A 26,667-nucleotide genomic window follows, 5' to 3' on the forward strand; every position below is an offset into this window, starting at 1 on the left:
AGAATGTACTTTCTGAGGAAGCGGCTGAGATGGGAGAGGTTTAGCGAGACTTGGACAGAACGGACATCTTGTGCAGTCGGAGGGACCTGATCCCATACATTTGACAGTATTCATCCATTAAACTTAGAAGAAGACGAATTGGAAACATTTCAACTTGGACCAGACGCTTTGTTGGGAATGTTGAACAGTGGGTTCAATGCTGGGGAGACTAAGTCAAGGCAGAGCGAGGAGTCTTTAACATAACATCGCTTTCAGAGTCAGGGAGAAGTACATCAGTGGGGTTCATTGTTAGCCAAGAAATCGACGTTTCGGCCCATCGAGTCCGTGCTGACAACGATTCCCATTGAGGCAATTCTATTCCTATCACCTACTGAGCCCCGTCACCAGGCACGCGGACACGACGTGAGAGTCCGGGTGGAACCTGGACACGGGAATGTATGCGGCGCCATTCAAAGGCAGACACTTTTGAAAACGCCCATTTAACAGCGGTATTATAATGGTTTCCTCTTCTCATGAAATAACAACAGTGGCGACAGTGAGGAACTCAAGTTGATACTTCCCCAGGACACTGCGCCTCGATACTTTGTCACCGTGCGGATATGATTGGTATTGAGTAGGGCTCAGATATTGAAACGGGACACAGTACAGCGGAGGCGATCTTTTATTGCTTTCAGGGAAGCATCAAATAGTGTGAACAGACAGTGTAGGGTACATTAAGGTGTGTGAGGTCTAACAAATCACCGTGATCTAGATAAGCATCATAAGTATCATACACACACACACACACACACACACACACACACACACACACACACACACACACACACACACACACACACACACACACACACACACACACACACACGGGACAGTCTCTTGTAAATATCCTCGATCTGTTTTACATACTCGAGAAAATCATCAGATGCTACAAATCCATAACAATCAGTTCTCATGTAGGGTCTCGGTACGAAACGTCGACCGTTCACTCTTCTCCATTGACGCTGCCTTGCCGGGTGATGTTCCTGTAGCATTTTCTGTGTGTTGCGAGTCTCAGATCGTTTCTGGCGCTCCGTCTGTCTCGGGACGTTCTCATTGATAAGACACAGGTCAAATCCGAGGAGAAGCAGAGAGCGGGTGCAAAATTCACCTTGGGTCTGGGCAACAGGTTCTTCAGAGGGGGTGAGTGAGTCAGGTGATCACTGGCCTTCTCATGCAGGGCTCACTGGAACAAGAAACAAAGACGGGCTCCATTAGTTGTGCTCAGACCGACAATTCCCCCCTTTGAGATACAGAGCAAGAACTGTGCCGCGTTGTGTGGGAACACGGGGATGATGCGCACATACCCCACTCCAATTTGCCCAATGGACCCTTGGACAATAGGACTGAGTCTCTGGGACATACCAGACGTATAGGGCGCTTCTGGTCGCTGTATTTCCAACAGGGGAGCGGCACATGGTCAGGTTCATTATAGACTTAACAAGGATTGCTCGCAACCCAGAATCGCTGAACAGGTCGTGACAGGGAAGTTCGAGGGCTTTCTCAGAGACGTCCTCATGTTACAAAAGGGTTTGACGGGAAGAAGGCAACTATGGGAATTCCAAAGTAGCGGAACTACAGCCCATTGACACAAGCCCGGTACCACAATCACACTGTCTCACCGTTATGCCGGGAAGAAACGAGCCTCCTGTTGTCCTTTCTTCGGTTCCTTGCCCCGGCGCACGGTACATTTCAGCGGGCGGTGCTGAACTCGTTTGGCTCAGTCCGGGCCATAGACCCCTGCTGCGACCCTACTGGACAACACATATGTCAATCAGAATCTCATCACCCAGCAAACAAAGTAACAGATCCCTCCAGTGTTTCCCGCCTGAGTCCACCTCCCAGGCTCCCCACTGACTGGCCGAGTAGTGTTCCGTCGGTCTTCCGCCAACCCCACCCTAGTCACCCTCCGGACAGTAAATGATGTCGCATGAGTTAAGTTTACAAACAGTGATGAGTGGTCATGGAGAGGCCGGCTCCTGGAGCAGGAACATCCTGTGTGTATCGTCCCCTGTTAATCTCCAATGCACCGCGTAAACACAATGATCAGGGATATTTTCTTTTTCTGGGTAATAAGAGGCGTGCTCCAGATGGACGTGTTGCGCCTGAACTGAAGTGTTTCTGTATCCCAGCTGGCAGGTGCGACTAGGGAAGTTTCAAACCAAATTTATGAAAGCGAATTTGCCAAGAGCTTTACATATGACCCTATTTACCAGTGACTCCACTTTTAATAAATTATGGAACTGTATTGACAGATTTCCGATTCTACTGCACTCGTCATTGAACTACCGTTCACTGTGTAAAACCTACCTTGGTTTGTCCCAACGAGGTGCAACACCTCATAATTGTCTATAGTAAATTCCTTCTGCCCACTTTTCCAGCTGGTCCAGATCTTTGGCAGTCTACCTCGCTGTACACTGCACCCCATTTCGGTGTCAGCTGCAAATTTGCTAATCCAGTTAACCACATTATCAGCCAAGTCGTTGACGTAAATGACAAACAACGGGTCAAGCTCGGGTCCCTGCGGTACATCACTAGTCACTGAACCTTCCTGACCAACCTCCCATGCGGGGCATTTTCAAATGCCTTGCTGAAGTCCATGTAGACAACATCCACTACACTGCCTTCTTGGTCTTTCCTGGTAACCTCCTCGAAAAAAAACTGGTGAGACACGACCTACCACGCACGACTTCCTAATCTGTGCCTGTCTATCCAAATACTCATATATTCGGTCTCTTGGGATACCTTACAATAACTTTCCCACTATTGATGTCAGGCTCACGGGCCTGTAATTTCCTGGTTTATTTTTAGAGCCTTTCTTAAACAGCGGAATAACATTGGCTCTCCTGCAACCCTCCGGCACATTATCTGCCGCTATGGATGATTTAAAGATCTCCGCGAGTTGCCTGCAATTTCTGCAATTGTCCCTCACTGGTTTCGAGGGAACTTCTGTCAGTCTCTGGAGATTTGTCCACCCTGATTTGCCCCAAGACAACAAGGAGCTCCTCGTCTGTAATCTGTATAGGGTGCATGACCTTGCCGTTGTTCTGCTTCACTTCTACATTTTTGATTCTACATCAAAAAAAAGAATGCAGTTCCCCATCTCTTTTGGTTCCACATGTGGATAACCAATCCAATGTACCAGATGACCCATTTTGCCCCTTGCTATCCTTTTGCTCTTAAAATATCTGTAGATCGCTTAGGATTCCCCCTCAGCTTGTCGGCTCCGGCAGCCTCCACCTTCCTTTCGGCCCACTTGATTTATCTGGGAAAGTATTGGCTTGCATCTCTTCATAAGAACCTCACTTGTTCTGACGTGACTTTATTTCCGGTGCACCCCCTTTTTCTCTTATCCAGAGCTTCAATCGCTCTTGAAAACCAAGCTTGCCTAAACGTGCTCTCTTTACCTTTGAAAGTTTTGTACTGTCTAAAATTCACTTTAAGCCCTTCCACTTACCAAGGACACCTTTCTCAGAAGCAGCTTGACTCATTCCACACTTGCCAGACCCGTGCTGATAACATCAGAATTGGCCGATATCCAACTCAGAAACTCATTCCCGCAGAGCAGACTTATCGTTTACTTTGAACCCAGTGTCACTGTGATCACTAGATGCAACGTGATGCCGACAGAAACGTCTGCCATATGTTTTGTCTCAATCACTACTAAGAGCCCAAGCTTCACACACTCTTCCATTGGGATTTCCATGTAGTGATTACGGAAACTACGTTAATGACGCATAATTAGTAAGTCTTTTTCAAGAGAGATCATTTCTCAACAATATGACTGAGCTTTTTTTTTTGAAGAACAATCAGGAAGTTCGATGAGTGTGGGCTGGTCGATGTGGCCTGGAACGACTTCAGTAAGGAATTTGATGTTTCCACTTGGCAGTGTGCTATGGGAATTTAGTTTACATGGGATGGAGGGAGAGCTGGCTAATTGGATACATCATTAGTTTGATAGCTGGACGCAGAGGGTGACGGCGGAAGTTTGTTCTCAGAATCGAGACCAGTGACGTGGCGTTTCCTTGGTCTAGACGCTAGTCCTATTATTACTTGTTATCTATGTCAATGATTTGAGGAGTTTGTACACAACATGACTTGTATGTTTCCAAATGATATTAAAATAAACATTGTTATAGACAGTGAAGATTTACAGAAGGTTCTTGATTGGCTGCCTCCCATCTCCACACCACTCCACCATTCAGCCACCCTCTTCCTCTTACCTCCAACCCCTCCTCGCCTCCCATTGTTTTTTAGCCCCAACCTCTCTCTCTCTCTCTCGCCAATCCTCAGTCTCTCCACGTGGCATCCCCGTTACTCTCTCTAAATCATCAGCATCTCCTCACACACCACCTCATTTGCGCACGCGCTGGAAATCCGCAGTACTCCGACTGTCTTTCCGACGAGATCCCTGTCGCACGCGCCATCGCAGCCGACAGCACCCTCGACTGTCCCCCTTAGCTATACCCTCTCCACCCACTAACCCTGTCACCATTACACAGCATTTCTCACCTACCGCACACCACCAGCCTCGATCGCCCATGTACTCTCCCCGTCCCTCTCGTTAAATCATCTGCATCTCACCCACCTTCTCGTCTGCGCACATCCTGGGTCTTTCCGATGCTGCGACTTTCTTTCAGCTCTCGTCTTCATCAAGATTTCCATTACAGCTCCTTTAACACACAGCCGGCAGCACCCTCGACTTATACCCTTCCCATCACGATCCCTGTCACCATCACACACCGCTTCTCTCCCGCAGATCACCAGCCGCAATCCTCTTGGCACACCCGTCCCCTTCCCCCTCCATACCCGTCCCTTATGTCTGCCATTCCGTTCTCTTCCTTCCCGTATCCCACCACCCCGGTGGGTTCGCGGCTCTATCCATCTAACCCCTATCCCCCCTTCCCTTCCAACCCCATGTCCCTATATCTCTACTCCAGCACCCCTCAACTCCCCCCACACACACGCACACGCACACACACAGACACACACACTCACACACACACACACAGACACACACACACACTCACACAAACAGACACACACACACACACACTCACACACATACAGACACAGACACACACACTCACACACACTCACACACACACACAAACTCACACACACAGACACACAGACACAGACACACACACTCACACACACACACAGACACACACACTCACACACACACACTCACACACACAGACACACACACACACTCACACACATACACACACACACACTCACACACACACACACACACAGACACACAGACACACAGACACACACACTCACACACATACACACACACACTCACACTCACACACACACACACTCACACACACACACACTCACACACACACACACACACACACACACACACACACACACACACACACACACACACACACACACACACACACACACACACACACTCTCTCTACCCACTCCTCCCGGTTTCGATTTCAGTCGAGGTTTACAATCCTCATGATTTCCTCCGCCTGCCTTTCAAAATCATCCAACAGCTTCAACGTCGCTGGATTTCCCGAGGCTATCTCCTTCTTCAGATCCCTCAACTTCTCCGCCACCTTCTTTACGTCACTATTATTCGTCCCCTCAAGGCACCGCACCACTTTGTCCAGCAACTCAATCAACTCTCTTGTTTTCAGCGAACGTGGCGTAAAGCGCTGCTCCTGTTCCACAGTCTCCCCTGACGGTGCCTGGCCCCCCCACAACCAGTTCAACAGCGACCCCAAAACTTCAGTCACTGCGCCTATAACCGGTAACTGATCCATCTCCCTCTCCTCTTTGCTGCTCACCCTGAATGCCGGTTTTCTTTTCACCGCCGGACGAAAGACTCCTTTAACCGGACGTACAGCCCCTCCTCCACCCATCCCCGCCGCACCTCAACAGCGAATGGACAAGGGGGAAGAGGGCGTGACCGATACAGTGCGACTGGTAGAAACGCCTAGCTCTCAGGAAATGCAGACGGAGCCTAGTCACTGCGATCAGATTCGGTGCGACTCTCATAGTTGGGGTTAGTGTTTAGGTATCGAGTCAAGGTCAGGGCCAGTGCAACGAACCCTTGTCAGAGTCAGCTCCAATATCAGGGAGCCGTCTTGCCAGAGTCAGGAATCCGGGTTACTCTCGGGATCAGTGCCAGGAATTTTAATTACTGTGGGAGGCCGTGTCAGTGACCCGCCCACAGTCAGGGTCGGTGCCGGGGACACTGGTTACATCGTCAGTAACCCACATCATATTCGGGGTCAAGCTCCCGGGGCAGGGATGCCGGTCACGGCCAACGCTAGCGTCAGGGAATCGGGTCAGAGTCAGCGTCTGTGACATGGGCGCGGTCAGTAAGCCGATTTTAGGCCGGTACTGTGGACGCACAGTAATCCCCTGTCACCGAGGGAGTGAGAGAGGGAGATTGGTAGAGAAAGGGGGAGAGGAGGGGGAGTGGAGCAGGAGAGAGAGGGAGATGGAAAGGGGAGGGGTGAGAGGGGGAGAGAAGGGATACAGGACTTTGTGATATGGTGCAACTCAAACTACCTGCGTCTCAATATCACCAAGACCAAGGAGATGGTGGTGGACTTTAGGAGACCTAGGCCTCATATGGAGCCAGTGATCATTAATGGAGAATGTGTGGAGCAAGTTAAGACCTACAAGTATCTGGGAGTACAGTTAGACGAGAAGCTAGACTGGACTGCCAACACAGATGCCTTGTGCAGGAAGGCACAGAGTCGACTGTACTTCCTAAGAAGGTTGGCGTCATTCAATGTCTGTAGTGAGATGCTGAAGATGTTCTATAGGTCAGTTGTGGAGAGCGCCCTCTTCTTTGTGGTGGCGTGTTGGGGAGGAAGCATTAAGAAGAGGGACGCCTCACGTCTTAATAAGCTAGTAAGGAAGGCGGGCTCTGTCGTGGGCAAAGTACTGGAGAGTTTAACATCGGTAGCTGAGCGAAGGGTGCTGAGTAGGCTACGGTCAATTATGGATAGCGCTGAACATCCTCTACATAGCACCATCCAGAGACAGAGAAGCAGTTTCAGTGACAAGTTACTATCGATGCAATGCTCCTCAGACAGGATGAAGAGGTCAATACTCCCCAATGCCATTAGGCTTTACAATTCTACCGCCAGGATTTAAGAACTTTTAAAAAGCTATTATTAATGCTTTTTGAGACAGTGATTTAGATGCATATCATATTTTTTTTACTGAGTTAAGTATTGTATGTAATTAGTTTTGCTACAACAAGTGTATGGGACATTGGAAAAAAAGTTGAATTTCCCCATGGGGATGAATAAAGTATCTATCTATCTATCTAAGTGCGGGGAGGGGAGAGGATAGATAGATAGATAGATAGATAGATAGATACTTTATTCATCCCCATGGGGAAATTCAACTTTTTTTCCAATGTCCCATACACTTGCTGTAGCAAAACTAATTACATACAGCAAGTGTATGGGACATTGGAAAAAAAGTTGAATTTCCCCATGGGGATGAATAAAGTATCTATCTATCTAGGGAGAGGGAGATGGGAAGGGTGAGGAGGGGTGAGGGGGAAGAGAGGGAGAGAGCGAGGGAGGGGGAGAGAGGGGGAGCAGGGGTGAGAAAGATGGGAAGAGGGGAAGGAGGGAGGGAGAGCGCGGGGAATGGGAGAGAGGGGCAGAAGAGCGCTCACCGTGTATGACACCCCAGGGCGTTTCATCGTTCTTCCCGCAGCCCATAAATATCAGCGTTGCGTAGGTTAATCGGGCGCCGTTGGTGCGTGAGCTGTGACAGGGATTTGGGATTTGTGACCGTTTTGCCGCGGGATAACACTGGGTGGGGTTCGTTCTGTGAGGAACTGTAATCTGGGTGGGCCTAATGTTGTCCTTTTTTGTATGGCCATGGGAATGGACTGCATTTGTGTATTGAATATTCCGCCACACTTTGAACAGTCGCTTCTACTATTGTTGAGAATTATACAGTATTACAACTGGCAATTACGCTACAAAGACGACCGTTTGAATATTTCAACCCTTCCTTTGTTCTGTCTTTTATTTCTCTGCCTCCAGTCTTCCTCCTCGTCCGGTCACTTTCTGTCCACCCCAATCCCCCCACCATTTTGCACCCTCTCTCTCTCCCAATCCTTTTCCCTCACCCGCCTCCCACTCCCTCTCCCCCCCCCCCCTCCCACTCTTCTGTACCAACCTCGCTCTCCCTCTCTCATAGGAATTGACTACTTTATTTGCTTGGTGCACAATACATTGGAAGAAAACAATGACCCTGAGCAAATAGCCCACTCCTTCTCTCCTCCCTTTCCCTCCCCACTTTTCTCTCTCCCTCCTCTCCCCCTCTCTACCCATCTCTCTCCACCTCCCGCTCCCTCTAACTCTCCTTCTCCTCTCCCCTCTTTCTCTCTCCCTCACACTCTCTCTCCAACTCACTCCTACAAGCTCTCCTCCTCTCCCCGCTCTCCCATCTCCCGCCCTCCTCTCCCCTCTCCCTCTCTGGCTCTCTTCCCCTCCCCCACTTCCCCTCTCTCTACCCATCTCGCACTCCTTCCCTTTCTCCTCCTTTCCCCCTCCCCAACCCCTCTCTCCCCGTTTTCCCTCCCATCTCCCTCTCCCACTTTGTCTCCCAGCCCATCTCCCACTTCCTCTCCTACAACCTCTTCTCCTCTCCCCTCTCTCCCCCTCCCCTCTCCCTCTCTTTTCCCCTCTGCACTCTCTCTACCCATCTCTGTCTTCCACCCCACTCCCTCTCCTACTCCCCCTACCCCACTGTCCCTGCTTTCCCTCCCCCTCCCTCTTCCATTCCACTAAATCGCCCAATCTCTCTCCCACTCCCTCTCCTTTTCTCCACCTCCCCCGCTCTCCCCTCCCCTCTCTCTCCTTCCCCTTTTTCTATCTCCCCCTCGCCTTCGTCTACTCCGCGCTCCCCCTCTCAGGGATCCGGTCGATAGAGCAGCATTTCACGACTCCTACACTAAGCACCAAAAATAAACTGCATTAATTCCACTGCACCCCCCCCCCCCCACCACCACCCAAAAAAAAAGTCTTTTCAACAGATCCTCCCAAACCCATCAATTCCATTATCCGGAATGAACAAGCGCGCCAGAGGCACGGGAGTGCGAGTGCCCCTCCGTGTATATTACTGGCCTTTCCACCGGGTCAGGGAAGCCTTTGATAGGCCCATGGGCCTGTTTCTCTGCTGCCTGTGCCTGCTATTTGACTCTGGTGAATTTCAAACATGTTTCCCAGCCTGCGCCGGAAGTCTTCCTTCCGCGTGCAAATTGAAGCGAGGGCAACTCTGACAAAGTCCTCTGCTTCTCCCCGGTGTGAGGGGCTAGTGACTTAGTATTCTTCAGTGTGAAGCAATGGCCGGGGCGGTAACGATTCCAAACCCTCAATGTCTGCATCAATAGTTGTCATCCAATAGAACAGCGTGTGTATAACATCTCCCTCAAATATTCCCACAAGGTAGTCCATAAAAATCCAAGATTATGTACTCTGCGATCCCCCACCTCTTTGCCACCGAACTCCTGACGCCTTCGCATTTGTCTTTACCCCACGCATTCAAAATCAAAGCCTAAAGTTCAAAGTAAGTTTGTCATCAAGGCGTGTTAAGAGGGCGGAGCTTAGAGATGATGGCACTAAACGGCGACCCCTTCGAAAACAACTTTTTGTGTGTCTTCCATATCTCTTTCCCCCCCCCCCCTCTTTCAGGGTTCTTTTGAAGACCCTGACCCGGAGTTACACGTTGACTTCGGTTCTTTGCGGGAATGGGACCCGCTCTCGGGGCCGTCACGGCCGGCCGCTTTTCGATGTCCCAAAGACGCGGCCTGGAAGGCTGGCGCGCCTTCAGGGTGCCGGAGTTTCGTGGCTCTGCAGGCGGGCTGATGTAAGGCCGGGTGCCGCAGCTGCCGACTGACATGTCGCAGGAGAAGAAGGTAGATCGGAAGCAGCGAGCTTGCTGTTGGCTGAGGCACAGAGCTCGGAAAAAGGCGACGCAACAGACTTTTAACAGTACTGTTTAGTTATGTCTCCTCTGTCGCTGTGAAACGGGGTCACCTACTATATGACAATCCTACTGCTAGGATTAAAATCAACAGATATTTATCAAATAGTTTTACCATAGAAAGGGGCTCGAGACAGGGTTGTGCATGGTCACCGCTACTCTTCTCATTATATCTGGCACGATTAGCTCAATACATCAGACAAAATGAAGATATCAGGGGAATTACTGTGAAAGGGACCTGTTACACGGATGACATTTTTATCTACCTAGGGCAACCAACATACTCTTTACCTAAATTGATGCAATCCTTTGAACAATATGGCCAATTATCAGGATACAAGATCAACATAGATAAAACCCAACTAATTTCATATAACTATAGTCCACCAAGAGAAATTGAAAGTAGAAATCCCTGGGCATGGCACACAAAGTTTTTCAAATATTTGGGCATCATTACGCCAAAAGATTTGGCAAAATTAACAGAATGCAATTATCAGCCTATATATAAAAATTAAGGAAGATATAACAAGATGGAATCTAATTCTTTTTTTTAGTTTCAGTTCAAGGATTGAGTCTATTAAAATGAATATACTGCCCAGACTACTATATCTCTTTCAGACCCTACCAATAGAGATTAACCAAAATCAATTCAATGAATGGAAGAAGATGTTATCAAGGTATATTTGGCAAGGTAAAAGGCCTAGAGTTCATCTCAAAACTTGCAATTAGCAAAGGAAAAGGGGAATGGGGCCTACCTTCTCTTAGAGATTATTATTTTGCAGCACAGTTGAGAGAGCTGTGAGATGTTGGTGCAACCCATCATATGACGCTCAATGGAAAAACATTGAGGAGCGGGTACTTCCCATCCCCATAAAGGCAATTTTGAATCATAACAACCTACAAAGTTACATAAATACTATTGATATCCCGTGGGTGAAATGGACTCTTAAAATATGAAAAACTATTTTAAAAGAATATAAACTAGAGGGAGATATTGCAATTCTCAAATGGTGTGCATATGACTCGGATTTTACACCGAATTAACTGGATGCTAGATTTAAGGACTGGACGGTTAAAGGAATAACAGTTATTTGCAATTTAATTAAAGAGGGAACACTGTTCAGTTTTGAAATGCTTAAAGAGAAACACTTATTAGAAAAACAAGACTTTTATCGGTATTTACAGATGCATCAATATGTTAATAGGATGGCTAAAAATGTAACCAAGGCAAGTACGTGTCTGATAAAGCTACTTAGAAAAGCATATAATTCAGATAATGGTAGTAGAATAATTTCAAGCGTGTATAAGGGGTTGTCGAATCTTAAAACATACTCGATTTCATACATTAAAACAAAATGGGAGAAGGAAGGAGGGATAATTATATCTGAGGAAGAATGGACAATATGGTATCAATGGAAGTGTACCAGTTCACAGAAATGGAGGGAGTTTGGATGGTAAAACTTGATAAGATATTTTATTACACCCTCTCAGAAATCCGTTTACGATAGTAACCTCCCTGTTTGCTGGAGAAATTGTGGAAATCAAAATGCAAACCATTATCATATTTTCTGGGAATGCCCCGTTATCAAAGACGATTGGAGGGGGCTACACAATGCCCTACAAAACATCTTTAAATGTGAAATACCCTTAGAGAGTAAGACCATATATTTTGGATATATATACCTTAAGAATGGTTGAAAAGAGATAAATATTTAATGGATATACTGTTGGTGGCTATCTTACCAGGAAATGGCTATCACAGGAGAGCACAACCTTAAACGCATGGATGGAAATTACAATGGACATTTACAAAATGGAGAAGATAACAGCATCTGTTAATCATAAGCTGAAACAATTTGATTCATACTGGGAAAAATGGTTTAACCACATAATGCCTCATATGCCTGATTTTACTCTCACAAATTAATGAATATGTTGTAAAAAAAAAAGATCACTCCCTACTTGTACATCGTTTTCTCCTTTCACTTGTTCTTTCTTTCCTCTCTTTTCTATAAGTGTACACCTCAGATAATTATGAAGTGGAGATTTGTGACAAATATGAATATATGATATATATGTACAGTATCTGAAATACATCTTATGGAAATGTTTGTTTGATGATGAACTTCAATAAAAAATACATTACAAAAAAAAAGAAACGGGGACACCTCTTTTTCCTTTATTAGGGAGAGGGACAGAGCCTGTGGTGTGTCGAATACCGGGTGAACGAGCAGTCTTTGGGGTTCTGCAAGACTGTGTCTTTATTGATGCTTTGCTGCACTCTTGAGTTCTCGGTGGGGTGTGGGGGCGCCGATGCCTTTTTACTGGTGGGGAGGGGGCTCGTTGCCTTGCTGCTTGGACATGGGAGGGGGGCTTTGGGGTTCTAACATTTAACAGCCTTTCATTACTTGGGCCACTCCTGTTTCTGTGGATGTCATGATAGATAGATAGATAGATAGATAGATAGATAGATAGATAGATAGATAGATAGATAGATACTTTATTCATCCCCATGGGGAAATTCAACTTTTTTTTCCAATGTCCCATACACTTGCTGTAGCAAAACTAATTACATACAATACTTAACTCAGTAAGAAAATATGATATGCTTCTAAATCACCGTCTCAAAAAGCATTAATAGCTTTTAAAAAGTTCTTAAGTCCTGGAGGTAGAATTGTAAAGCCTAATGGCATTGGGGAGTATTGACCTCTTCATCCTGTCTGAGGAGCATTGCATTGATAGTAACCTGTCACTGAAACTGCTTCTCTGTCTCTGGATGGTACTATGTAGAGGATGTTCAGAGTTATCCATAATTGACCGTAGCCTACTCAGCGCCCTTCGCTCAGCTACTGATGTTAAACTCTCCAGTCCTTTGCCCACGACAGAGCCCGCCTTCCTTACCAGCTTATTAAGACGTGAGGCGTCCCTCTTCTTAATGCTTCCTCCCCAACACGCCACCACAAAGAAGAGGGCGCTCTCCACAACTGACCTATAGAACATTTTCAGCATCTCACTGCAGACATTGAATGACGCCAACCTTCTTAGGAAGTACATTCGACTCTGTGCCTTCCTGCACAAGGCATCTGTGTTGGCAGTCCAGTCAAGCTTCTCGTCTAACTGTACTCCCAGATACTTGTAGGTCTTAACCTGCTCCACACGTTCTCCATTAATGATCACTGGCTCCATATGGGGCCTAGACCTCCTAAAGTCCACCACCATCTCCTTTGTCTTGGTGATATTGAGACGCAGGTAGTTTGAGTTGCACCATATCACAAAGTCCTGTATCAGTTTCCTATACTCCTCCTCCTGTCCATTCCTGACACACCCCACTATGGCCGTGTCATCAGCGAACTTCTGCACATGGCAGGACTCTGAGTTATATTGGAAGTCTGATGTGTACAGGGTGAACAGGACCGGAGAGAGTACGGTTCCCTGCGGCGCCCCTGTGCTGCTGACCACCGTGTCAGACCTACAGTCTCCCAACCGCACATACTGAGGTCTATCTGTCAAGTAGTCCACTATCCAATCCACCATGTGAGAGTCTACTCCCTTCTCCGTTAGTTTGTGCCTTAAGATCTTGGGCTGGATGGTGTTAAAGGCACTAGAGAAGTCAAGGAATGTAATCCTCACAGCACAACTGACCCCCTCTAGGTGAGAGAGTGATTTGTGCAGCAGATACGTGATAGCATCCTCCACTCCCACCTTCTCCTTATATGCAAACTGAAGAGGATCCTGGGCGTGCCTGGTTTGTGGCCTCAGATTCTGTATTATCAGCCTGAAATCAGTACTGAAATTAAGTACTGAGCAAGTTTAATTTTTCGAAGAGTAGTTTCCATTCTAATTGAACGATTATTGTTCCATCTATAATTTCATAACTAGAATATTCCGTATAAGAGAAACTTCCCATTTACCGGATAACATGGTAGGTCAGGCGAATAAACACTTTTCGGGCATCCAGCCGGGTACAGATACCGATTTTAACCGATGTTTCATTGACAAACTCTGCCATCTTCATCATGGATGATGCCTGGGCATTTCTAGTCTGGCGGTATTTATACTCCCGTCGTCCGTCCCTCCTGATTGGTTAGTCCTCAACCAATCCGCTGTGCCACCTTGAATTTATACTTGCTGAGGATGAGGCCGTTTCCTCCAGTTGTATTTCAATGGCTTCCTTTGCCAGCCGGTCCCAAAAAGCCAATTGGCGCTGCACGCCGGTTTAGTGCTGTCGAAGTCAATGCTGCGGCCATTGCGAATGCAACGTTCTGCTACTGCTGATTTCTGCGGTTAACTGCAACAGATACAACTCCTGTGCTCCTCGATGTGTGTTTCCACCGTGCGTCCCGTCTGGCCAATATACACTGCTCCGCATCACAGGGAATCCCGAGTCCCAGGTCATCTTTGACCCGCGTAAACTGTGATTTGAGCTCCCTTATGGGTTTGTGGATGGTATTAGACCGGTCTTTATTCAGGATCCGGGCGATCCTTCCAGAAACCATGGAAATGTAGGGGTAGTGAAGGGTTTCTCCTCATTGTTAGGTTTCCTGGATTTTCCGTAGGCCCTTTTAAGGGCCTGATTGATTTCCTTCACCTTGTAACCATTGCAGGCTTTTGGGGCCGCCTGGTGAAAGAGGCCATTGTAATACAACTAGAGGAAAATAATTTTAAGAAAGACGAAGCTCTCAAAGTAGGAACTGGAACGCGATTGCAAACAAGGTGGCACCGCAGAAACCTGATTGGTTGAGTGCTAACCAACCAGGAGGAACGGATGGCGGGGGAAAAAATACTACCGGACTAGACATCAACCCTGATGAAGATGGCGGAGTCTGTCACCGAAACATCGATTAACATCGATACTTGTATCTGGCTGGAAGCCCGAGACGACTTTATTTGTCATATACGTCGGAAAAGGACTTAATCCTTTGTCACGGTAGGTTAGGGCTTTACATAACCCAGGGTAGATCTCCACAAAGTATGGCTGCCGATGCCAGTGGTCGCCAGGGCCAGATGGGAATCAACCCTTCCAGCTCAACTCAAACACATTATTCCACCAGACTCATTTAACAATTGAATAGTCCAGCAGCAGACTTCTCTGTCCCGGGAAATCACCTCAGCTGTGAGCCAGAAGGACGTGGATAGAGGTAAGTAGCCGATTTAGAAACATAGAAAACCTACAGCACAGTACAGGCCCTTAGGCCCACAAAGCTGTATCGAAAATGTCCCTACCTTAGAAATTACCCAGGGTGACCCACAGCCCTCTATTTTTCTAAGCTCCATGCACTTACCCAAATGTCTCTTAAAAGACCCTATCGTATCCGCCTCCACCACCGTCGCCGGCAGCCCATTCCACGCTCTCACCACTCTCTGAGTAAAAAACTTACCCCTGACATCTCCTCTGTACCTAATCCCCAGCACCTTAAACCTGTGTCCTCTCGTGGCAGCCATTTCAGCCCTGGGAAAAAGCCTCTGACTATCCACACGATCAATGCCTCTCATCATCTTGTACACCTCTATCAGGTCACCTCTCATCCTCCGTCGCTCCGAGGAGAAAAGGCCGAGTTCACTCAACCTATTCTCATAAGGCATGCTCCCCAATCCAGGCAACATCCTTGTAAATCTTCTCTGTACTCTCTCCATAGTATCCAAATCCTTCCAGTGGTGAGGCGACCAGAACTGTACACAGTACTCCAAGTGGGATCTGACCAGGTTCTTCAGTCAGCTTCACTCATTGTGGAGTGTACATCTCTTCCTCCACCGGGTCCTCAACATCACTCATAGAATAGAGTTCCCAAAAGCTGCCAGCCTTGTCATTCACTCTAACAAGGACACCCAGCGTCAGAACTATTGACATCTCCTTTTTACACAGCCTCCCACTTGGTCGGATCCCCCTTTGGGGATTATCTCTGGTAATAATCTCATCCAATTGATCTCTGAAATTATCCCATCTTCTGTGTCCAAAGCTTCCTCTGCCACACTTTAGGCGCTAATCTACAAATGAGCCATATCCTTATCCGTAAATATTTAAAAAGGTATACAACCATGGTCGATGGGCACCAAGAGTTCGCCGACAGACACTTCTGTCACTTCCTGTACCTTACTCCCCAAGATCAGGTCCAATATTCCTAAAATGTTGAGTGTGACAATGGCAAATGCCATGTTCGCATTCATTTCAAGAGGTCTAGAATACAGGAGCAGGGATGTGATGCTAAGGCTTTATAAGGCCTTGGTGAGGCCTCACCTGGGCCCCTCATCTTGGAAGAGATGTGCTGGCATTGGAGAGGGTCCAGAGGAGATTCACAAGGATGATCACAAGAATGAAAGGGTTATAAGAGGAATGCCTGACGGTTCTGGGTCTGTACTTGCTGAAATTCAGAAGGATAAAGAAGGGGGGATCTCATTGAAACCTTTCAAATATTAAAAGGTCGAGACATGGTAGATGTGGAAAGGATGTTTACTGTGGTGGGGGTATCTAGGACAAGAGGGCACAGCCTCAGGATAGAGGGGTATCCATTTAAAACGAAGTTGCAGAGAAATTTCTTTAACCAGAGGGTGGTGAATTTGTGGAATTTATTACCACAGGCAGCTGTGGAGGCCGGGTCGTTGGGTGTATTTAACGCAGAGATTGATAGGTTCTTGATTGGACATGGCACTAAAGGTTACAGGGAGAAGGCCAGGGAGTGGGGTTGAGGGGGGGGGGGGGGGAATAGGATCAGCTATGATTGAATGGTGGAACAGACTTGATGGGCTGAATGGCCTAATTCTGCTCCTATCACTTATGGTCCTGACCATATTATACACATCATTCAAGACAAGAATGCATTTATTCTCTCAATCTAACTACCTCACTATTGACCGGAAGCTAAGAATACAGGCAGCACTTTCCACTGCATCAAATACTGACAACATTGTAGAACGAGAGAAAGGAAAGAGAGAGATAGACACACACAGGATCTCTCGTTTGCCCCCCACTTCAACTCTACTTCACATTTCCATTTGGATATGTCCATACATGGCCTCCTCTACTGCCATGATGAGGCCAAACTAAGGTTGGAGGAGCAACACCTCATATACCGTCTGGGTAGTCTCCAGCCCCTTGGCATGAATATTGAATTCTCCAACTTCCGGTAATTCCCTCTCCCTCCCTGACCCCATCCCTGTTTCACTCTGCCTCCTCCTCCAGCTGCCTATCACCTCCCTCATGGTTCCACCTCCTACTACCCCTAGTGCTTTCCCCTTACATTCCTTCTTCACCTTTCCTGCCTATCCCCACCCTGCTTCCCCTCCCCCACCCCTCGATCTTTCCCCTTACTGGTTTTTCACCTGGCACCTACCAGCCTTCTCCTCCCCCACCATCTTTATAGAGCCCATGCCCCCTCACTCTTCAGTCCTGACGAAGGGTCTCGGCCCGAAGCGTTAACTGTTAATTTCCACGGATGCTGCCCAACCTGCTGAGTTCCTCCGGCGTGTTGTGCGTGTTGCTTTGACCCCAACATCTGCAGAGTATTTTGTGTTTACTAAGCAGAAATCTCTTCTGAGGCAAAATGAGCTGCTGGGGGCAAAATTCTAAAGTAAATCGCAAAGGATTATAAAGCCAAATCATTCGCAAATTGGCAGCGTGTAGAAATAAAAGTGAGAGGATGCTCCTCAGGGCCAAGACAGGGACAACACAGACAGAAAGCAGTTACAATAATGAAATTGCCAATGTTAGATTGGGCAAATCAGCCCGGAGGGTGCTCAGTAGATGGAAGTGGCAGATGAAGAGAATTGTAACCCGATCATGGAGAGGGATTTTGTGAGGAAGAGGGCTGATCTTTGGTTAGATAGATAGATAGATAGATAGATAGATAGATACTTTATTCATCCCCATGGGGAAATTCAACATTTTTTCCAATGTCCCATACACTTGTTGTAGCAAAAAAAACTCATTACATTCAATACTTAACTCAGTAATAATATGATATGCATCTAAATCACTAACTCAAAAAGCATTAATAATAGCTTTAAAAAAAAGTTCTTAAGTCCTGGCAGTTGAATTGTAAAGCCTAATGGCATTGGGGAGTATTGACCTCTTCATCCTGTCTGAGGAGCATTGCATCGACAGTAACCTGTCACTGAAACTGCTTCTCTGTCTCTGGATGGTGCTATGTAGAGGATGTTCAGGGTTTTCCATAATTTACCGTAGCCTACTCAGCGCCCTTCGCTCAGCTACCGATGTTAAACTCTCCAGTACTTTGCCCACGACAGAACCCGCCCTCCTTACCAGCTTATTAAGACGTGAGGCGTCCTTCTTCTTAATGCTTCCTCCCCAACACGCCACCACAAAGAAGAGGGCGCTCTCAACAACTGACCTATAGAACATCTTCAGCATCTCACTGCAGACATTGAATGACGCCAACCTTCTAAGGAAGTACAGTCGACTCTGTGCCTTCCTGCACAAGGCATCTGTGTTGGCAGTCCAGTCTAGCTTCTCATTTAACTGTACTCCCAGATACTTGTAGGTCTTAACCTGCTCCACGCATTCTCCATTAATGATCACTGGCTCCATATGAGGCCTAGATCTCCTAAAGTCCACCACCATCTCCTTGGTCTTGGTGATATTGAGACGCAGGTAGTTTGAGTTGCACCATATCACAAAGTCCTGTATCAGTTTCCTATACTCCTCCTCCTGTCCATTCCTGACACACCCCACTATGGCCGTGTCATCAGCGAACTTCTGCACATGGCAGGACTCCGAGTTATATTGGAAGTCTGATGTGTACAGGGTGAACAGGACTGGAGAGAGTACGGTTCCCTGTGGCGCTCCTGTGCTGCTGACCACCGTGTCAGACCTACAGTCTCCCAACCACACATACTGAGGTCTATCTGTCAAGTAGTCCACTATCCAATCCACCATGTGAGAGTCTACTCCCATCTCCGTTAGTTTGTGCTTTAAGATCTTGGGCTGGATGGTGTTAAAGGCACTAGAGAAGTCAAGGAATGTAATCCTCACAGCACAACTGACCCCATCTAGGTTAACAAGAAATGTCCAGGATTACATTCGGTGCTAGGCCGTTCCAGGCAGGTTAGAAAAAAGAATGGGAGTTTCGCACCAACCAGCATTAAAGAAAAAGTTTCTATGGCTCGAAAGCCATGGGAAATTTGTGTGAGGTTTTGGACAATCAGGTGAAATAAATTCATCAGAAAGTTATAAAGTATGCAGATGTAACCAAGAATGTAAAAGTTGAATTTCAGTGAGACAGGACTAGGACTGTAAATTGGTAAATCCATTCAGTATGTGTCTCTGTGGTTAAGAGGCATATGGTGCATAGGCCTTCATCAACCGTGAGATTGAGTTTAAGAGCCGAGAGGTAATGTTGCAGCTATATAGGTCCCCGGTCAGACCCTACTTGGAGTACTGTGCTCAGTTCCGGTCGCCTCACTACAGGAAAGATGTGGAAACTATAGAAAGGGTGCAGAGGAGATTTACAAGGATGTTGCCTGGATTGGGGAGCATGTCGTATGAGAATAGGTTGAGTGAACTCGGCCTTTTCTACTCGGAGCGACAGAGGACGAGAGGTGACGTGATAGAGGTGTGCAAGATGATGAGAGGCATTGATCATGTGGATAGTCAGAGGCTTTTCCCCAGGGCTGAAATGCCTAACAGGAGAGAGCACAGTTTTAAGGTGCTGGGGAGTAGGTACAGAGGAGATGTCGGGGGTAAGTTTTTTACACAGAGAGTGGTGAGTGTGTGGAATGGACTGCCGGTGACGGTGATGAAGGTGGATACAAGAGGGTCTTTTAAGAGTCTCCTGGATAGGTACATGGAGCTTAGAAAAATAGAGGGCTATGGGTAAGCCTTGGTAGTTCTAAAGTAAGTACATGTTTGACTTATGAGGCTATTATGAGGCTATAAGGCTAGAACTTGCGGGTGTGAATTGGGATGACGTTTTTGTAGGGAAATGTACTATGGACATGTGGTCGATGGTTTGGGATCTCTTGCAGGATGTTAGGGATAAACTTGTCCCAGTGAGGAAGGTAAAGAATGGTAGGTGAATGAACCATGGGTGACAAGTGAGGTGGGAGATCTAGTCAGGTGGAAGAAGGCAGCATACATGAGGTTTTGGAAGCAAGGATCAGGTGGGTCTATTGAGGAATATAGGGTAGCAAGAAAGGAGCTTAAGAAGGGGCTGAGGAGAGCAAGGAGGAGACATGAGAAGGCCTTGGTGAGTATGGCAAAGGAAAACCGCAAGACAATTACGTGAAGAACAAAAGGATGTCAGGAGTGAAGGTAGGACCGATTAGAGATAAAAGTGGGAAGATGTGCCTGGAGGCTGTGGAAGTGAGCGAGATCCTCAATGAATACTTCTCTTCGGTACTCACCAATGAGAAGGAATTTGATGACGGCGAGGACAATATGAGTGAGGGTGATGTTCCGGAACATGTTGATATTAAGGGAGAGGAGTTGTTGGAGTTGTTAAAATACATTAGGACAGATAAGTCCCCGAGGTCTGAAGGAATATTCCCCAGGCTGATCCACGAGGCGAGGGAAGATATTGTTGAGCATCTCGCTAGGATCTCACTGTCCTCGGTGTCCATGGGAATGGTACCAGAGGACTGGAGGGAGGCGAATGTTGTCCCCTTGTTCAAAAAAGGTAGTAGGGGTTGTCCGGGTAATTATAGACCAGTGAGCCTTACATCTGTGGTGGGAAAGCTGTTGGAAAAGGTTCTGAGAGATAGGATCTATGGGCATTCAGAGAATCATGGTCTGATCAGGGACAATCAACATGGCTTTGTGAAGGGAAGATCGTGCCTAACAAGCCTGATAGAGTTCTTTGAGGGGGTGACCAGACATATAGATGAGGGTAGTGCAGTGGATGTGATCAACAAGGATTCCAGAAAGGAATTTGACAAGGTTCCACATGGTAACCTTATTCAGAAAGTCAGAAGATCCAGGGAGGTTTGGCCAGGTGGATTCAGAATATGCTTGCCTGCAGAAGGCAGAGGGCCGTGGTGGAGGGAGTACATTTGGATTGGAGGGTTGTAACTAGTGGTGTCCCACAAGGATCTGTTCTGGGACCTCTACTTTTCGTGATTTTTATTAACGACCTGGATGTGGGGGTAGAAGGGTGGGTTGGCAAGTTTGCAGATGACCCAAAGGTTGGTGGTGTGTGGACACTGTTGAGTATTGTCGAAGATTGCAGAGATAGGATGCAGAAGTGGGCTGAGAAGTGGCAGATGGAGTTCAACCCGGAGAAGTGTGAGTTGGTACACTTTGGAAGGACAAACTCCAAGTCAGAGTACCAAGTAAATGGCAGGATACTTGATAGTGTGGAGGAGCAGAGGGATCTGGGGGTACATGTCCACAAATCCCTGAAAGTTGCCTCACAGGTAGTTAGGGTAGTTAAGAAAGCTTTTGGAGTGTTAGCTTTCATAAGTGGAGGGATAGAGTTTAAGAGTCGCGAGGTAATGATGCAGTTCTCTAAAACTCTGGTTAGGCCACACTTGGAGTACTGTGTCCAGTTCTGGTCGACTCACTATAGGAAGGATGTGGAAGCATTGGAAAGGGTACAGAGGAGAATTACCAGGATGCTGCCTGGTTTAGAAAGTATGGATTATGATCAGAGATTAAGGGGGCTAGGGTTTTACTCTTTGGAGAGAAGGAGGATGAGATGAGTCATGATAGAGGTATACAAGATATTAAGAGGAATAGATCGAGTGGACAGCCAGCGCCTCTTCCCCAGGCCACCACTGCTAAATACAAAAGGGCATGGCTTTAAGGTAAGGGATGGGAAGTTCAAGGGGGATATCAGAGGAAGGAGTTTTGCTCAGAGAGTGGTTGGTGCGTGGAATGAATTGCCTGAGTCAGTGGTGGAGGCAGATACATTGGTGAAATTTAAGAGACTACTAGACAGGTATATGGTGGAATTTAAGGTGGGGGGGGGTTATATGGGATGCAGATTTTGAGGGACGGCACAACATTGTGGGCCGAAGGACCTGTACTGTGCTGTACTATTCTATGTTCAATGTTCATTCAAGCCAGTTCAACGTTTTATTAGGCATTGATCACAACCTTTATGTCGGTAAAATGTGGTAACCAAAACCGAACGCTTTTGTACAGTCTCCCCAGTATGGTCTGATTAAGTCTGCTTGCAAGGTCACCACTTTGCAGTTTGTCACGAAACTTGTAATTGCGTGCGCAAACCATTTGTGTAACTATCCACCTGAACATGTCGCGGGCTATGGTGTTGGACAAAAGAATGCACAGGAAAATAGGGGGAATATCACAGGGAAGAGAAGATCTGCAAAAATGCGTCAGCCCAGCCCACTGTAGAGTTCAGAAACAGACTGTGAATAGAATATCTTTTATCACGTCTCCTTGAATTTACTGAGAAAATAATGAGCAGATAACAGGGTTATTAATGACTCAAGAGCTGGGTACAGCAGGTATGCTCCTCTGATAAGAACACGCTCCTGATTTCCAGTCCCCACCCGGGCTCTGCGTTCCCGGCAGTTTCCGCACTTACTGGCACAGACTGACTGTTGCGAGTCACCTGACGCTATTGACCTCTTCGAGGGGAGGGGGCGTGCGCGGCAGAAGCTACACACAGCGTTTGCAAATCGCGGCGGCGGTGTGTTTTTCAGTTTGACAATAGTGTGCAATCATACATTAGGGGAAGGCTGGCGAATGTACACCGGACCAAAAATGGGGAGATATAGCAGGGAAAATTATAAAATTTATATAAAATATAGTATATATTACATAGCACATATAATTATGATGGGTATAGATAGAGTGAATGCAAGCAGGCTTTTTCCACTGAGGGTCGGGGAGAAAAAAACCAGAGGACATGGGTTAAAGGTGAAGCGGGAAAAGTTTAAAGGGAACATTAGGGGAGGGGGCTTCTTCACACAGAGGGTGGTGGGAGTGTGCAATGAGCTGCCAGATGAAGTGGTAAATGCGAGCTCACTTCTAACTTTTAAGAAAAACTTGGACAGGTACATGGCTGATAGGGTTCCGGAGGGATATGGTCCAGGTGCAGGTCAGTGGGACTCGGCAGAAAAAGTAGTTTGGCACTGCCAAGGAGGGCCAAAAGGCCTGTTTCGGTGCTGTAACGTTCTATGGTTCTATCTTTCTATGGAAGAGTAAGTGGAGTTGGCCCATTTATAACCGATTACTCTGTAAGGACCCACGCCTTCACCGATCGCGATCTCTGTCAACCCAGCCCCTACATAACTGGCCGTCTCTCTGAATCCATCTATTCCCGTAAGCAATCCTGTCTCTATAGCTCCCAGGAGCGCACACCGTCTCCGTAACCGACTCCGGAATTTATACCCCTTCAGTTGCACTAACACGCTTCACCACATTTATTCCATCTTTCTAACACACTCCGGCTCCTACGCACACTCTCAGTAGTTCCCTGTGGCACCGACAGTACTCGCCATCTCCACAACTCTCTGCAGTGTTGATAACATTCTCCACCACTGTCTCCTCACGTGCTTTCAGACCTTCGCCCCATCCCCGAAACCACTGCGGACCAATGCCTCCTGGATTGGCTCTGTAATTCCTCGCTCCACCGGTATAAACACCACTCCACACCTCTGTAATGCAATGTCTGGTCCCTAAACTCCTCACTGGCTTAGTCACCCCCTCTGGACACATCTACCAGCCCCCTGTGTTTTTCTACCCCTCCGCCGTCTACAGCCGTGCTCTGCTCTGTTTAGTCCCTGTCCCATGTAGACTCCCCCGTCTCTGTCACCCCATGTGGTCCTGACATACTTCCGCATTGATTCACCCTTCAAGTCCTTAATCTATGTAACTCCTCCAAATCCTCCACGCACCATATCCTATGAGTTCATGCTCGAGCAGGTTTACCAAGCAATAATCACTTGCCCCTTCTTGGCAACGAGCTACCACTGAGCAACTTTGAAACATGCTTCACCACGCTCCAGAGAGGGAAGTCCGTCCATGAGGTGACATTTGCCGTGGAACGGTTTTGATGGCAGCAACGCTTCAGTCAGTGCGGGGTGTCCGAGGCGTTAATGAGTTCCATGGCGAACCTCACCAAGTCCTTAATGATGGTGCATTTTGGTGCTACTGCGTTGTTGACGTTAAGAGCCGTTATTTTGGTTCTGGGATGACAGTGGTCTTCCTAAAGCTGGCGTGTCCCAGAGATTTAAATACTTCATGTGCCCGGGATCTAAGATCACTGACATGAACACCATCCGGAAGAATGCGTAGAGCAAGATCACTCTAAAAGTATGTTCTTCTGTACGCAACAGTGAAAGTATTGCATGCTCCTCTGGTGGTTGACGACATTACCATCCCTTCCTTTAAGACGTGCATATAATGTAAAAAGCTTGTCCGAAAGATGGGGCAGTTAAATAGATAGGGAAAGAGTAAACAGGACTGAATGACGAGTGACTATGGATATATGGATAGAAAGTTTCAATAAACGGCAGAAATTACTCTTAAGTAAAAGATTGTGAGATGATAGTACTGACCAACTGTCTTGTGAATGATTGTTCTTTAACTCTTCACTTACCAAGATTACTCTTTGGACCTCACTCCTCTTGGCTTCCTACCCTAGAGCTCTGTCAAGGATTGTCACAGGTCCAGCTGCGAAAGAAGATTGTTTGTGTACAGGGCATATCCATCAATCCTTTAAAAACCTAGAGCTACCAAAATGTCGACGGAAGTTGCGGAGACGTTGTGGGAGCGAGAGGAGCATCTTCGACGTGCTACACATCCGGACAGCTTGGAGGACTGATACAGTACAGGGTTCTTGGCTTGCAGTTGTTGGCAGCCTACACCGGGGTGATTGTAATAGGCCAGAGTATTTAAGGGATGTGAAATTGCCACTGAACGCTATGGGGATTGGGGATCAGTAACTATAGGGTTATTGGGTCCGCAGGCGTCACAGAGAGAGGCAGGTGTATGGGCCCGAGGGGTACAGAGAGAGTGAAGGATGTAGCACTCGCAGAAGCTTACAGGCACACGGGGCAACGATTTGTTGGTTTGTCTGGTAACGTCTCCCCAATGGACCACACCCATCCAGAGTAGCAAATGGAAATATCAGCATCTGCCAGTAAATGTTATAAAGAAAAAGAAACTGTGGTGAATACCCAATCTGGGTGGGGACTGAAACCGAGTTGCATATCAGGCTGATAAACCTTTAACAGAAACCACTTGCGTAATCTGTATCGGGAATAATTACTGACGAGTTTATTTGGCCGTCATGCTGTTCTCTTTGAAGTCCTCTGTGGGGAAATTCCCTATCCACCAGTTGTATGCAGTCATGATAAAGGAATGATCCTCGTCGTTCGCTACTCCCTTTCCTGACCAAGGGAACAACATTTGCAACCTTCCAATCCTCCGGTACTTTGCCTGTCCGTATTGATGACGCAAAGGTGACCGCCAGATGCTCAGCAATCTCATCCCTCGCTTCCCACAGTAGCCTGGGGTATATCTGATCCTGTCCCGGTGACTTATCTAGCTTCATACTTTTCAGAAGCTCCAGCACTTGGTCATTCTTAATATCTATATGCTCAAACGTTTCAGTCGGCTGTAAGTCATCCCGATAATTGCCAAGGGATTTTCCCCTGGTGAATACCGAAGCAAAGTATTCATTCAGTATCTCTGCTACCTCCTCCGACGCCATGCACACGTCTCCACTACCGCAGCCGATTGGTCCTATTCTCACATTGGTCCTCGTCGTTCGCTCACGGGAACATGCACAGGGACGGACTGATTGCGCAATGCACACCGTCGTCTCCAGCGTTGCAGCCAGTGAGACGCACACATGCGCAGATGCCCCAAAGTTACAGGCAAAGGATTTGAGTTTACTTTCCAATGCCCCTGAAGACTACGATAACACTCCTGCAGAATTTGTTGCCGATTTTCATTCAATCATCTTGTCCCACTGACACAATTGTCATTGAGGCAATCTGGAAGATGGCAGGCTGATCGTTACACAATTTCCTTATTGCTGATACATCTTTCCCTTCACGTAGCCACCAGGAGAGTCCAGACAAACAGATGCGCCCCAAGTCGACATTCACACTGCCCCTTCCAAACCACTCCAGCGTTTTATGTGGCTTTAAGCACCACCTTTCAGACTTTAATATACTGTCACCAGAAACGAATGTGCGTAATCTCCAGAACATGGCTGACCACGTCTGCTTACAGGGTTAGCAAAACTAGTTTGTCCCTTCTGTCAAGACCCTAGGTTTCTGTTTTCACTCCATACGACCTGGTAAACAGACTTGCAATGGCAAATGGAGGTCTTCATCCTCTCCGTGTGGTCATGACACAACAGTGAGTTCTTGTATCTGCGTGTGAAATATCGTGATGTGTACCCCTGACGGGGCCCCAACTCTTGTTTGCCGTTTTCATTGCAACTTTTCATCACATCGCAGGCCAGAGCCTCCCACAATGAGATTAGAATCGTTATTGGGCTGATGGGGGGGAGGGGGTTCGATAACCTAAACAGAGTTAACATTGGCCTGTGGCAAAGGTAATGTTGCAGTAGTTATGGGGGATTTCAACATGCAGGTGAACTGGGAGAATCAGGTTGGTGCTGGACCCCAGGATAGGGAGTTTGTAGAGTGCCTACGGGATGCATTCTTGGAACAACTTGTACGAGAGCTGACCAGGGAGAA

The 26,667-nt window shown here is 47.2% G+C and overlaps 1 long non-coding RNA gene across 1 annotated transcript; it reads right to left on the reverse strand.

Moving 5' to 3' along the window:
- Window positions 1-664: 664 nt before the first annotated feature.
- LOC140741632 (uncharacterized) lies at window positions 665-4,746 on the reverse strand. Its single transcript, XR_012102106.1, has 3 exons — window positions 4,625-4,746; window positions 1,659-1,787; window positions 665-1,222 (listed from the first exon to the last, which is right to left on the reverse strand). It is a non-coding gene; the product is annotated as an uncharacterized lncRNA (long non-coding RNA).
- Window positions 4,747-26,667: the final 21,921 nt, after the last annotated feature.

Source organism: Hemitrygon akajei, chromosome 18 (assembly GCF_048418815.1).
Source record: "Hemitrygon akajei chromosome 18, sHemAka1.3, whole genome shotgun sequence".
NCBI classification, from domain to species: domain Eukaryota; kingdom Metazoa; phylum Chordata; class Chondrichthyes; order Myliobatiformes; family Dasyatidae; genus Hemitrygon; species Hemitrygon akajei.